We start from the raw sequence: 15693 nt of genomic DNA on the forward strand, positions 1-15693 counted from the left end.
AAGAGATTCCAAATACCAACTTTTACGACTGTAAACGTTTAGTTTTTTTAGATATATTCATTTAAAAATTCACTCCCCTTTTAACCCCCTTAGCGATGGAATATCCGAATATCCCCCCTTAGCGAGCACCTACACTCTAATATAAAACTATTCCAAAAAATGTAATTTCTTTATGTCGAGTAGTTTTGGTTCGGCGTTGATGAATCAGTCAGTCAGTCAGTCAGTCAGTCAGTCAGTCAGTCAGTCAGTCAGTCAGTCAGTCAGTCAGTCGGTCAGGACATGTTCTTTTATATATAGAGATTATTCTCAAATACCTTTGTTAACATTAGGTCTTTCAAGAGACTGTATATAACAGACGCTTAATGATATGCTATTTGCGTTCGTTTATGCCAGGGCCTCTCAGGGTGCATGCGCGTGGTGCATGCACTGTGCACGGTGCAAAAGACGACTTGGCTTGGTTGACCAGAGTGCAGACCCCCACTCCTCGATTTGGAGCAATAGCGCTGTCTCTCTCTTTCCCCACGCCTGGCTCGCTCGCTCCGCCTGTCTCCCTCTCCCCCACTTGCGCCGTAGCGCTCCAAATCCTGGCTGAGTTGAGCCGAGTATAGCCGAGTAGAGCCGAGCATAGCCGAGTAGCCCAGAGACGAAGCGTTGATCCGAGCCATACCGAACGGCACCGAGCGGCACCGATGCACAGTGCACGGAGCTCTTGCGCCTCGCTCTGCACGCGTGAGATTTTGGGCGTTTGAGAGGCCCTGGTTTATGCCATATACATATTTATCGTACGACAGATACTAACTAAGATTCTTACGAAAAGTTGGATTTTTGTGCAAGTCCCGTAGGGCACTTGGGGCATGTCACTTCATTGTGGGTTGACGGTAAGAACTTACGAGTAAGAACTTACTCTTTTCTATTGGGTAGGTAATAAGGGATGTATCATCAACGATAGGTTTCGTGAGTCGTTAGTCACAGTGCCTCCCTCGCCTGTGGTCAGAAAAACAACAATATGCAACCTGGGAAGCAGGGAGAATATCGCACAGCTTCGGACCAGGAACTGTACCGTACAATAAATTCGGAAATCGCCGTAATTCTGACTCGACATTCTTTTAGCTTTATCGTACTTCACGTTACTGCAGCGTGTTTTCAGGTAATAATACCGCTTTGACGTATCGTAATAAACGTGTGAATAGAGCCAGGATTCTTCGCATAAATTCATGAAGGAAAGATGTATTCTATTGCAAATTTAAGTGCAAATGACGGGTGCACATACTAGTATAATATAGATATATCTACGTAAACATCCACATATTGTAAAATAAAGTCCTCGATCCTGTCTGTCTGTCTGTCTGTCTGTCTGTCTGTCTGTCTGTCTGTCTGTCTGTCTGTCTGTCTGTCTTGAGGACCACTGTATGAATTTCGATGTAGTCCATATGCAGCTAATCATTTCTGGAGAAAGGTTCATGTATAGAAACATTCAACTATGACCAAAAGAAGCCGAGCAGTAAGAATTTCAGTGAATCAAGTCGGAAAAGAACGGCCGTTCATGCCAATTTTTAGCTTAATTTGGCTAATCCGTTAAGGATAAATCTATGTTTTGTGGTTAAGAATTGTTTATCAAAAAAAAATCTGCAAAAGTGTCCGTGACAGCATGTACCTATCTTTGACAGGTAGTCCACTATAAGAGTTGTTACGTGTTAGTATTGATTCAAGTGAAGCAAGTCCAAGAAAAACCAGTCGTCTCTGTGCCTCTTTAGCTTAAACTGACTAAACCGTTAAAGATATATCTATACCAGCCAATCCCTAACTGCGATCCGCGGACCCCTGGGGGATCGCGACGATAATCCAAGTGGTCCGCAATAATAATGAAAGTTATGAGTATATAAAAAGCGAAATTTCATTGTACAAACACAATTCATATATCATTATTCTAAATTTAGGAACTCGTGTCTTCAGTGTATAGAATTGTACGTAATTCTTGGCCAATAAATGGTAAAAATTGGCAGTGTTTTGTGAAGACCTTCTATCAAACTCTACATCTCTGATCGACTTTTGAGTCCATGACATTCCCTATATCCTACTATTTCTAGAAAAGAATGCGTTTAATGCCTTTTATGACAACATACCTATGTGAGCGTACCGTTCCTGCTATCACAAAAATGAAAACGAATTACAGAAACGGTACTAATGTTGAGGCTGATCTTCGGTTAGAGTGACTACGCTTGTAAAACGCTTGGTCTCTGGAAAACAACACCATTCGCCCCATTGATCCAACAACTGTACCAAATGAAGTTTCTCATGGAACTTTTCAGATCCAGACTGTTGTAATTATTATTATCCAAGTGTCACATTGTTTTATAATTTATATCCATGTATAAAAGGTTGATCAACTACAAACTACGAGTGGAAATATATGGGAAACAGGTTTCATGCAATCACATGGGAAAACCGGATAGATTCACCCACTACACAAGAAGGTTGACAAGAATGATCCAAACAATTACCTCGCCCAGGCGGCCTCACCTGCTATGCAGAACAGGGGCCTTGGTGTGGGATGGTATTTCACTTCTATCAATTGCCTACAAATTTCTCTCACGTGCCCCTTTCACTAGGTTGGAGCAACAGACAGAACATTTTATTGGTGAATACCAGGCAGGCTTCCGACCATACCGATCATGCTTAGAACAGATCTGGAACCTCTAGAAAATTTTGCAACACCGCCAGTGGAACCGCACAGTCGTCACTTTCGGAGACTTTAAAAAAGCATTTGACTCTATTGACCCCATCACCCTCTTCAATATTCTGCATGAATGCGGTGGGATAACAAAACAACTGCGTTAACTGAACAAACTTCGACGGCCACAACATCTAAAGTAAAATTTATGGGTAAAATCTCCGAGAATTTTCAAATCAGAATAGGAGAAAACAGGGTGATGGGTTGTCCCCACTCTTGTTTAATCGAGTACTGGATAAGATCATCAAAACCTGGGAGAGGGAAGTACCTGGAATAAGTATGGGAGCCAAAAGTATGATATTCAACATAAAGTGCCTTGCCTTCGCTGACGACCTAGCAATAATTACCCGGGCTACTCAGGAAGCCAAACATGCCATCGGGAAACTTTACGAAATCGCCATGAAAACTGGTCTCCAAATCTCTTACGAGAAAAAGCAAAACATGGACTCAGAGAACCAAAGCCTGTAATCACTAGGAACCAAATATGGCAACATCAAACAAGTTAAGTTCTTCAACTTCTTAGGTGAATTTATCGGAAACACTGGAAGTGAAAATATATAACACGTGCAGAAAAATTATGTTAAGCCTACACAATCTCTTGGAATATATACAATAAGAAATCGCTTTCCAATAAAGCCAAACTCCGACAGTACCACGCAGTTGTTCTCCCAGAAACACTCTACGCAATTGAGACGTCACCCTTAACCATCAACATCAAGGATATGGAGAAAATAGAATGGTAGGTACTCAGGAAGATATTTAGACTCAAGATTCAAGACGGCAACTGGATGCGTGAAAGCTCAGAAGAACTGTATTCTATGACTGAGCGATTCTCGTCAGTTGCATGGAAGAGGCGCATAGAATTTTACGGCCACATAGCACGAATTGACGATTCTCAAAAGATCTTTTTCATTATGAACGAAAGCCGACAAACCAAATTGCTCTGGTTGGTACACACTCAAAGTTATCTTGCGGAAATTAACAATGACCCACTGGCAACTGTACGGATCATATTCAGACAGAAAATCAATTCACATAAGTTGAGTCCAAGAACCGAACAGCCAAGAAATGCTTGGACACAGTGAAAGGATGAGGAAGATATGAAGAACAAGAAGACCAGTGCTAAATAATGGTTCTACGTGCTACTTAGAGGGTTGTCCCTACTCTTGTTTAACCATGGAGAGGGCGCATCACGGTCTTTTCGACCAGGTTCAGAGATAAATGTTGATAGTTCTTAATATAGCGGGCCGCTATCTTCCATCCCTTAGTACCTTATATTGGATCCGTCCCCTATCAGTGTGTGTAAACAATTCACCCCTCACGCTGCTCAGTTTGAGCCTAATTGTATTGCTTGACGGACCCGGTCTAAAACACCTGGCGCGCCCCATGACGTATGCGTGTTTATGAGTTAAGTTTTACTTTATTCTTTCAGTAATATACCAAGAATGTACCAGTTTTGTTTCGTGTAAAATAGTGCCTTCATATATAGTGAAGTCCAACGCATCATGGATAGAAACAGGGAAAGAGAAATCGAAAGACATGTAAAGAGCGTTACTCAGGTCCACGCACAAGCAACCGTTGGCCAATGAATTCTTTTATATCTTGAACATTACCCGAATTAATTGGTAAATTATTTACAAGCACGCGAAATGTAACTTCAACATTCATTGGCGCAATTATTTGGAAGATCTAAACTAACAGCTCTGCATGAGATATTTGCAAGGAATGTTTTCAAACTCTCCCAACAGAGCTAAAAAAGGAACATTCGCTAAATGTTAGGATTGTCTAAACAAGAGCAGCCCACTGCAGCTCTAGAACTAGAAGGGCCTGCAAGATGCGCCTACTGAAACAGAAACACCAAGAATAGATGTCGTGTATGCCAGCGACATATCTACAAAGAACACTCGGCAGTGACATGTGTTCGGTGCAGTATGAAAAATCAAGAATCTACAGTAGTGATGAATCAGAATGAACCTCAATTGTTTTATGTCCATTTTTTAAAATACCGTTCAATATTATGTACAAGTTCGTGCAAAATTATTTACTAGTTCTGAAACATTAAAAATAATGTTTGCTTAATTTGTACTATCTTTTCATGACCCGGTCTAAAACACGGCGCGCGCCTCCTGACGGGATTATTTTTACGCGCCCTCTCCAGGGTTAATCTGATACTGTTCAAGATCATCAAAACCTGGGATATATAACGGAAAGTAAATATTATAATAATTTATACGATTACTATCAAACATGGTAACATTACAAAATTCTTGTTTTTTATTCACTGAATTCAATATCATGTTCTTTGGCTAGGGCGTCCTTGGACATGAATGCGATATGCTAATTGGGCCTTAGACACAAAAAGGTTGGGAAAGTATGGTCTATACTATGAGGGTGAGAACTGTTCAGAGTATTACGTTCTATAAAATGTCCGCGACTACCATTCAGTCCACTATAACTGTTTTTGTGTCAAAGTTTGCAATGAAACCGTCAAATTTGAAAGCAAATTTTAAAGGTATTTAAGCACTTCAGGTATTTTCAATCGTGAAATTACCAGCGTTTCGCTCAAGTGAACTGCTGAGCCCACCGACACAGATAGATTTTACGGCAACGATGGTATTCGAAAGGAGTGCGAAGGAAGTAGCCGTCGCCTTAATTATGTTACAGTCTCTGCATTTTTCTGGTGCGAAAATGGTAAAACACGGGAAAACATATTCAGGGCTGCCGACAGTTGGAATCGAACCCACTATCTTCCGAATGCAATCTCACAGCTACGCATCCACAACCACACGACCAACTCACTCCGTCCCGGGAAGAGTCTGCTTCGGAATACCAATAAGGAAAGCAGAGGGTCAAACGATTATCATGGCTGAAGTTGATCTCAGTGGACAATGTTATTCTCATGGACAGCTTTACGTATCCCTTTCGCGTGTTACATCAAAGCAGAATCTTTTCACGCTCATTACTGGAGGAAAAATTACTAATATCGCATACAAGGAAACGTTATAAGTCATCGGTTAAACATAACCTGTCACCTTAAATTCAAAATTGTTCCTGTGTGAATCCGAGGTGGGGAGCTCATTACCAATATAATGTCAACGATATTCAGATATTCACGTCGACAAATGTCGACAATGGGTACATTTAAAGCGGAGTTAACCCAGAACACAAAAACATTCATTAGTCCAAAACCATTTTTGGTACGAGGTTGAAATTTCACTTTATAGTTTTTCTTCTATTACTTAGATATTATATAGGAAAGGGTATTAAAATATTCCTGAGGGTTTTGAAGGCGATTTAAAATTAATAACACGTATGCTCATTTCTTCGAACCCATTCGAGGTAAGGATTTAAAATTTCACTTGATGGTCACTACTACGTCTTAGATGTTAAATAAGAAATACGCATTACAAAATTTTCGCCGTCTAATGGGTTTAAAAAGTGGTTAACTCCGAGAAAAAGTATTCATTTCACCAAGTCCTTTTTTTACGTCCAAAGTAGAAACTTCGCAATGTGGTGAATATGAAATATTTTGAAACGTTTCACCACCAGAGGGAGTTAGTTTCAGAAAAATCGTACGTTAGAAATAATTTTACGTACGTATTTCCAACCATCCCATTCGTAAAGGTTTAGCTCCGAAAACAATAATGTTGTTACGTTCCAGCCCTGTGGTAGCCCCTTTAGGTACTTCCTGGAAGGGACTAGTGAGTCAGACGACCGGGAAATTCTCAGGCGGCCTGAAGGGCATGGCCGGCCTTTCCATGCAATGTTCCCTTTGTCTGGTTTTCCCAGGTATTTCTGCTAGGTGCAACGACCCACATCGTAAATATTGCGGTATTCACCAGCCAAACTATGAAAATGAGGCTAGCTACGAACAGTCAGTCAGAGTTGAAGTCAGTGAGTTGGAGATTGGTAGCTGGACTGAGGACGGCTAAAGTAGTGTTGCCTGTCCTCCACGTGCCACCAAATTGAGACTATTCTCGCGCACGGAACAGAATACTGTAAATGAATTCCTAGAATCGAACCACATAGAATTTGAGCAGTGTTAACGGCTGTTTAGTAGCTCACTGTGTTTAGCTGTGTGAATTACTGAACTTTTTCTCGAGTCGATCCGATGAACAGTCATCGCGTGTTGTATGGCCAGTACCCACGTTTTCTAACCTAGCTGTGTGCACGCAGCTGCTGTGCGGGGTGACTTGATTTGGAGGAGAAGTAAAAGTAAGGCGAGCCTCTCAGTAAGGATTATAGGCTGGGCATCTCACGTAATACAGACGAGCCGGACTACCTGCTGTGTGAATGGGACAAAGACTTGTAAATAGCCAGCAATTAGTATGTGCGGTCATTCATGACTGAATATAATTGTGTGTTTGTACATATGTGTGTGTGTGTTTGTGTGTGTGCATTTGTGGAGTGAACATGAAATAAATTAGAGCGATGAATCATAAAGTGTTTTATTCGTAACAATATTCATACCTGCGATATCCTTAGAAGAATGGAAAAATTGACTTCATGGTCGCTTCTTTCTCCTAGATAAGGATATGCGAAGACTTTTTCAAAAAATCACTCCACAGGAGTCTAAATGGAGGTTAAGGCCCGAAGATAGGAATATTCAGTCCTACAAAACCGTTTGATGTAAGTTGTTGAAATTTAACATTATATCGTAGGAGATAAAACAACGTTTAACAACAGTCTACCACTAGATTTTTAAACGGAATTAACTCCAACGGCAGTAGACTTGTGCAATTTAAAGTTTTGAAAGAGGAGCTTCAGTTTAAACCCGTAGCAAAACACGGGTAGTTTGCTAGTAAGTCTATAAAAATCAAAGTCGTCACCTTACAGTACTCCTGGAGGTGTGGAAGGTAAAGATTTCCAATTTCCGTAGCCCCGGCACTACTCAGCCCTATGCCCGGCCAACCTTTCCCCAAATAGTTAACCAAGTACTCACTTTTTTCCAGTCTTGCCTAAGCCACCGACAAAGGAGGTCGCATTGAGCGGTGAGCCCCGGGAGGGGGAGTGGAGTTCGAGAGTGTGGAGTGCTGGAAGGTCGCCGAGAAGTGGGCCGACGATGATTGGTATAGAGCAGTACAGAGCGACGATAGGAAGATGGCAGAGGAAAATGAAGAAAGAAGAAAAGAAGCCAGGTGGGTGTAAAATGGATATGGAGAGGAAAGGAGAACTGTTGTTATCGGCAGCAGTGATTATAATTTTACTATGTATTGGGGGAGTCGAGTTGAACCCAGGCCCGTCATCTAGTAGAAATGAGGAAAGAGAAAATATGGATGCAATCAAAAGAGCTGTACGAGAGGTGTTGACAGAAGTTTGCCCTTTCGGGCAAATAAAAGAGATGATTGAAGAACAGACCAGTAAGATTGAAGAAATGGAAGTATGGATAAGAGGAAAAACTGACGACATAGCAGCACAGGTGAGAAATAACACCGAGGAAGTGGTAGCATTAAGGGAAAAAGTAGGACGACTTGAAGAGGAGAATTTAAAGCTGAAAGTAGAAGTGGAAGCGAATATTTTATATAGAAGGAAGAAGTGCTTGTTTATTTATGGATTGCCTGAGGAGACGAGTGAAGTCAAAGTAATTACAACTTATAAAGTAGTGGACCTAATACAGGAAAAAATAAAAATAAATTTTAGTGAAGTGGATATTGACGATGTGCAGAGAGTGGGGAGAACTAGAGGCAATAGGCCTATAAAGGTTCAATTGTTTTCAACGTTGATGGTGGATATTGTGTTAGCAAATGCGGGAAATGTCCAGAGGGATAAAATATGGATAAGGAGAGACGTGGGAAGTGACGCGGTCAGAAATGAGAGGCTACTCAGAAAACACAAGATACTGGCTGTAAAACAGGGGCTGAGGGCAACTATCAGAGGTCAAAATCTAGTGGTGTCAGACAGAAACTGGAAGAGAATCTGGTCTGTGGATAGATTGATGGATTTAGAATCGAAGTTAAAACAAGAGGGAGAAAAGGAGAGTAGTGCAATAAACTGTAGGCAAGTGAGGCGAAATACAAATAACAGTGTGCTGAGGATGGACTTAAAGATGAAGTCAAAGCGAGCTGAAGAAAAAGGGAGTAGTGCAGCGATTAGTGGAGAGGATAGGCAAAATACAAGAAGTAACAGTGTACCGTGTGAAGAGAGGCAGGGAGAGGCGTCAAGTGATAAAGTGACCAATAGCAGTGTTCGGAGTAGAATGTGACTATTTGCAGGGAAGAGAGAAGTAAGGGAAGTGTCAGTGAAGTAAGGGAAGAGCAGGGTAAAAAGGTAACGGCAAGGTTAAGCTTGTTGAGTCTCGACCAGAGTAGGGCCAGACACAGGGACAGAGATCTGAGAGATCAATGTGGGGTACAAGTAGACGATGGAGGAGTGGTGGTAAATGTGGTGTGGGAAAATATTGAGGGCTTGGTATTTATGATTATGTGTTATTTATTTGTGGGGGCTGAAATGTTGTGATGGAGAAGTGATGTATAAGTTATTATATGTTATAGGGTTGGAATGTGGTGTTGGAGAAGTGGTGGTATAAGATGGCGGATGGCAGAAGGTGAGTGTAATGGTAGAAGAAGTATATGGTATGGTATGGTATTGTATAAGAGGTGGAGTTGGTGTTGTATTGCTGAAATGTGGTGTCGGAAAATATTGAGGGCTTGGTATGATTATATGTTATGATTAATTTATGAAGTGTTATATCGTTGGAATGTGGTGTGGGAGAAGTGGTGATATAAGTAGAGGTGGTATATGATGTGGAGTTGGTGTTGTATTGCTGAAATGTGGTGTTGGAAGTATTGAAGGCTTAGTATTTATGATTAGGTGATGTATGGTTCGGTATTGAGATGGTTTACGGCTGAATTCGTGGGAGTTGGGAGGTGGTATTATTGTATTGGTGTCCGGTATGAGTATTTAATTTTTGGAGCTGGAGAGAGGTGATTTTATTATCATTTTGTAAATTTTGGTTTGTTTGTATGGAGAGGATGAAGAAATATGATGTTGGAGAGGTGTTGGTATATGCGTGATTGGTATTTGTTATTCATTGCCGAAATTTTTGGAGATGGAGAGGTAATTTTATTATGGAGTGTTATGGCGGAATGAAATGAAAGGAAGCAATGTTAACGCGGATTGGTAAAAGCTGTGGTATGATGGATTGGAATGCAATGACGGAATATTGTTGTTATTATTTAGCCTTTTACTATAGGAGGTGGAATCTGAAAGATTGAAAGCAATGTTAGTGTTATGGCTGGTTTGGTATGCAATCTTGTAATGTTGCTGTTGTAGCTTATTTTGGAGTAGGTCAGGGAACAACAGAGGTGATGAAAATGATGAAGCAAGAAGGTTGTGTGATGAGTGGGTACGTGTGAGTGATAACAAGCAGAAAGTTGCAACACCAGCAGTAGAATGTAAACATAGACCAGGCTGTTGTTAACTGGTGTAGATGGAGTTGGTTCTGGTATAGAACCGTGGCGTTAGGTCTTTTTTTGTTTTATTGTTCATTTCATTTTATTTTATTTTGTATATGGTGGAGAGTGGTGGCTTTGGTTGGACTACGTTTATTAATTTTATTAGTTATTTATTTATTTATTATTATTGTGAACATGTATTCGGGGCTGATCGCCTGTTATGTTCATTAATAAATACAAATACAAAGTACTCACTTATTTCCCGGTCACTCCATGTGAGATATTTTGCTGGACAAAGAGGAGGCGGGACAGGTTTCTCTCCTGGTACTCCGGTTTTCCCTGTCATCTTTCATTCCAGCAACACTCTGCAATATCATTTCATTTCATTTCATCTGTGAATCATTAATCGTTGCCGCAAAGGAGTGAGACAGGTTTCGGCAGCCGGCACAATTCCTATCCTCGCTGCTAGACGGGGCTTTCATTCATTCCATTCCTGACCCAGTCGAATGACCAGAAACATTCCGTGGAGGTTCATTTTCATTTCCACTCATTTTTTAATGTGGGATGAGTGAATCTTAGGGAAATATATCTCTCTAGAAGTGGAAATACGGTATATTAAATCTTTCGAATTCCTGAAGTTGAAACCGCGGTCCTCTGGGTAAACTGAGCATCTCATTGCAGCCTCAGTCGTTCCTATGAATTTCCATGGGCTGAATGAAGGAAATGCTTGATAACAAATGTAATAAATCATACCTGCCAAAATTGCCTTTCGATTAGTGCTCAGCAATTTAAATTTAATCTCTCGATCCTCTCACCAATTATGACTTCATGCACTGGCCTGATGAACACGATTTCATTCTTAAACAAAAATATCACTACTAACAAAACATCATAACTGTCAAAAGTATTTCACTCATGTAAAATATTTTCATTATATTAATATAAGATTTAATTTTTCGTAAACGATTCATTTTATTTTGTAACGCAAATTTGAACGACTGATATATCCTAAACGCAATGGTGTAAACGACTGTGTGAAGCCTTCATGTTCTCCCATTACGCCTTCAGCGAAGAAGATACTCCCTTCATGAATGTATTGAGTTTTCACTATCTGCCCTTAGTCAAGCAACTGATGATCCCGTTATTGGGCCTAAATAAAAAATTGAACGTGAATGGAAAAAATTTCACTAGTACCACCTTACTGGTGACCTTGGTGGACCTCAAAACAGTTTTTCACCCTACTTCAGCATCTGCGGGAACTATACTGCTGCAGCTTCATTGAACACGAAGCAGGGAAGTTTCACATATAACATGAAGGTAGATTGAAACCAATTTGTTCCAATGAGATCAGATTTGTGGTCAGTGGTTCATTTGATACAACGACTTGGGAAGGGGGGGAATGCAAAGCACGACTTGAAGTGCACAACTTCTTTACGAGCTACTGGGCTCCAGGTACACCTAATGGTCGTAACGAACTCCTGGTCCATGCAGGAGCAGGACGTGTGGAGAATAGTAGTTGGATGAAACTGGAAAATGTTGAGCTTATCTCAAACTTATACTCATAAAGGGCTCCAGCCCCCAGAGTTAATGAGGGTCCAGTATGGATAGAGTTAATTATTCATGCTGTATTTCTATTTGTATAGAGATATATCACGGATTATTAAATAAGGTATCAAATTCCACGATACACCTACTCTTATTTTGAATGTGTAGCTTTTGTACTACTTCCTTAAATGAATGTAACAAGGGGACTATTTGCATTGGACCAGATAGATTTAATGAAACGTAGGTGAACAATCAAACAGGATATCGTAAACTGAATGGTAAGAAATATTTTTACAAACAATGAAAATCATTTTCACCGAATTGAAAGAATCTTAATTTGTAATAATATAAGAAATTTATTTTAACTCAACCTATTCAATACAGTACAAGATGTTAACATATTAGTTAAGCTATTTTTAACTATCTTAAGCTATTTTTAACAATGTTTAACTAATATGTTAACATCTTGTACTGTATTGAATAGGTTGAGTTAAAATACATTTCTTATATTATTACAAATTAAGAAATATTTCGCCATGAAATCAATGGTAATGTTATAAATAAATGCTGAAAAATAGGTTAGTGGTTCATCGCAGTTAGCTGATGATCACAAATGCACCGCAGAGACACAGTCTACCAACAGTTCTATTCTAAAATTATTCAAAACACTTTAAGGGGAGTCGGAAACCAAAATAATTTAAAAAATGACTTTTTCCAAATGTTACCCCATTCAATTATTTGGACTCTGTTGATTAAAATGGTGTATAATTTACTTTAATACGACCCATGGAAGCATTTTAAATAAATATTTCAAAAAAATATGCACAAATGTCAAATTGGGCTACTTAGACATGTCTTGAACAGTTTAATCTAGAAGACTGTGGTTTTCACTGTTCTCTTCCTGAATGTTATGCTCAGAGGTTTCCGGCACTGTCATAACAAACATTTCAATAGTTTTGATTAAATGGAGTAGGATTTTAGGCACTGTTGTGGGTAAATGTGTGAGTGAACATTTTGTTTTACTTTGAAATCATATTCTGAAAAATGACATTTTTTTTCACATGTTTGACGCATTATCTCAGAAACTACACGGTATAGTCAGTTCATTGTTTGTAGAGAGTCACCTCGTGCCATGATACAGCTACTGAACCAGACAAAAGCACTTCACGTATATAGTTCCTGATTTACATACATTTTAATGACATTTTTTGTAAAAAATTGGAACTTATTAAACAAATTCATAACTTTACGATCGTTTGTTCCAACCATTCCATCCTGGTTCAGTACTTATGGAAAGGGTGTAAATACATGTAAAAAAAATATCAAAGCTCTAAACTTAACACTTCCTGAGATAACGGGGCATCTTTTCTGTCAAATTAACATTATCAAGATAGGGCTTTCCGACTCCCCTTAAATCGAAAATATGTTGGTTTTTTTTTCCGAGATGGATCGATTTTGCGCTAAAAATTAATATGATTTACTACCACGCACACTCAACCGCACAAAAGTGGCCGGTAACTCTCGAAACGTGAGAATAATTTCAATCCGACCACCTGAACAATATGTTCATCTCGTTTCAGATAAGAGGATTTTGAAAGGAAGTCGTCTTTTGCGCCGGCCAATTCTTGTGCGGCTTAGTGCACTATATATGAGTATTTCAAAATATTAGACATTGGAACGTCTAAATAGTTGTTAATGTAGGCTATAATATTACCATGTATGACATCTTGGGTTCTATGAAGTATAAAGGTGCATGGTGTAAACATAATACTTTATTACAACGGAGGAGCAAACCTCCAGATTCTTGTATAGAATCACTCATTTTGTCATATTGTGGACAGCCTGTCTAACAATGGCAGGCTTGGAGTGATAATCTGATGACTTAATGATCTTCCTTCCAAGTTTGAGTACAATATAGGCCTTCTATACACCACTTTGAATTTAAAATCTCCATAAAAAATTACTATGTTTAAATACGTAAATACTGTTTCCTGGAAGAAGGATACTTACCATTAAGTTTCCACGATATCTTAGTTGATCATCCTACCATATACTATTGCAATCGCTCAGAAATAATGCATGTTTTCATTATGTTTCCTAGGAAAGAGTCGTTTCAATCACTACTCCATGTATCCGTGGGCTTAAAAAGGAACGTCAATCATTGTCGATGTGTTAAAACTTGAGAATGAACTCATGTTTGATATTTTCTTAGACTAAGGGTAAGTCAAGAAAACCAGATCCTTAGCTGAATGATCAGCGTAACGGCCGTCGGTTCAGAGGGTCCCAGGTTCTATACCTGACCAAGTCGGGGATTATAACTGCGTATACTTGAAGACTGGTTGCTTATGTTCGTCTTATATCACATCTTCATTTATAAACAACATATAAACCTCAACAGAAACATGAAATCTATATCTATACATATAAAATAACTTGTCCTGACTGACTGACTGACTGACTGACTGACTGACTGACTGACTGACTGACTGACTGACTGACTGACTGATTCATCATCGCCGAGCCAAAACTACTGGACATAAAGAAATGAAATTTCGGGGATATATTCATATTAAGATGTAGGTGCTCGCTAAGAGAGGATTTTTGGATATTCCTTCGCTAAGGGGGTGAAAAGAGGGGTGAAATGTTAAAATGAGTGTGTCTATATCTCGAAAGTTTAAAAGTTTACAGATGTAAAAATTGGTATTTAGAATCTTCTTTAAAAATAAGGAAACACGTATTTTTTTGTTTTCAGAAAATCCCAATAGGAGGGGTAAAAAGGGGTGAAAATGGGGAAAATGGGTTGAATGACCTTAATCAGTATACCAGTACTTATATCTCGGAAACTGAAGATATTACAGACCTGAAAATTGGTACTTTTGATCTCTTTTAAAAATAAAGAAACACGTATTTTTTTGTTTTTGAAAAATCCAATTAATGGGAGGGTGAAAATGGGGTGAACTTTTAAAATGAGTGAATCTATATCTCCAAACTTTTAAAGTTTGCAGATGTAAAAATTGGTATTTAGAATCTTCATTAAACATAAAGAAACACGTATTTTTTGTTTTCGGAAAATCGCAATAGGAGGGGTGAAAAGGGGTGAAAAAGGGGTCGAAAGCCTTTGATGAGGCTACATATATTTCAGAAACTGAAGATATTACAGACCTGAAAATTGGTGTTTGGGATCTCCTTTAAAATAAAGAAACACGTATGTTTTTGTTTTCGGAAAATCCAATTTATGGGGGGGTGAAAAGGGGGTGATTTTTTAAAATTAGTGTATCTACATCTCAAAACTGTTACAGTTTATAGATGTAAAAAATTGGTATTTAGAATCTCCTTTAAAAATAAAGAAACACGTATTCTTTTGTTTTCGGAAAATCCCAATAGGAAGGGTGTAAAAGGGTGAATAATGGGTTGAATGCCTTTAATGAGGCTACTTATATTTCAGAACCCGAAGATATTACAGACCTGAAAATTGGTATTTGGGATCTACTTTAAATGTAAAGAAACACGTATTTTTTCGTTTTGGAAAATACAAATATTGAGGGGTGAAAAGGGGGGTGAATTTTTTAAAATGGATGTGTCTAAATCTTAAAACTTTAAAATTTACAGATGTAAAAATTGGTAGTTAGAATCTCCTCTAAAAATAAAGGAACACGTATTTTTTTGTTGCCTGTAAATCCCAATAGGAGGGGTGTAAAAGGGTAAAAAATGGGTTGAATTCCTTTAATGAGGATACATATATCTCAGAAACGGAAGATATTACAGAACTGAAAATTTGTATATGGGATCTCCTTTAAAAATAAAGAAACACGCATTTTTTTAGTTTTTGGAAAATCCTATTAATGGCGGTTAAACAGAAGTGACAAATTGGGGTGAATTTTTTGAAAGATTATCTTGGGAACGTAAAATGTTACAGACGTAAAAAGTGGGTGTTTGGAATCTCCTGTAAATGTAAAGAAACATAGGTGATTTGTTTTTGGAAACTCCACTTAAGGGGAACCCAAAAGGGGTGAAATTTTAAAA

This window comes from Anabrus simplex, chromosome 1 (genome assembly GCF_040414725.1).
Source record: "Anabrus simplex isolate iqAnaSimp1 chromosome 1, ASM4041472v1, whole genome shotgun sequence".
Taxonomy (NCBI): Eukaryota; Metazoa; Arthropoda; class Insecta; order Orthoptera; family Tettigoniidae; genus Anabrus; species Anabrus simplex.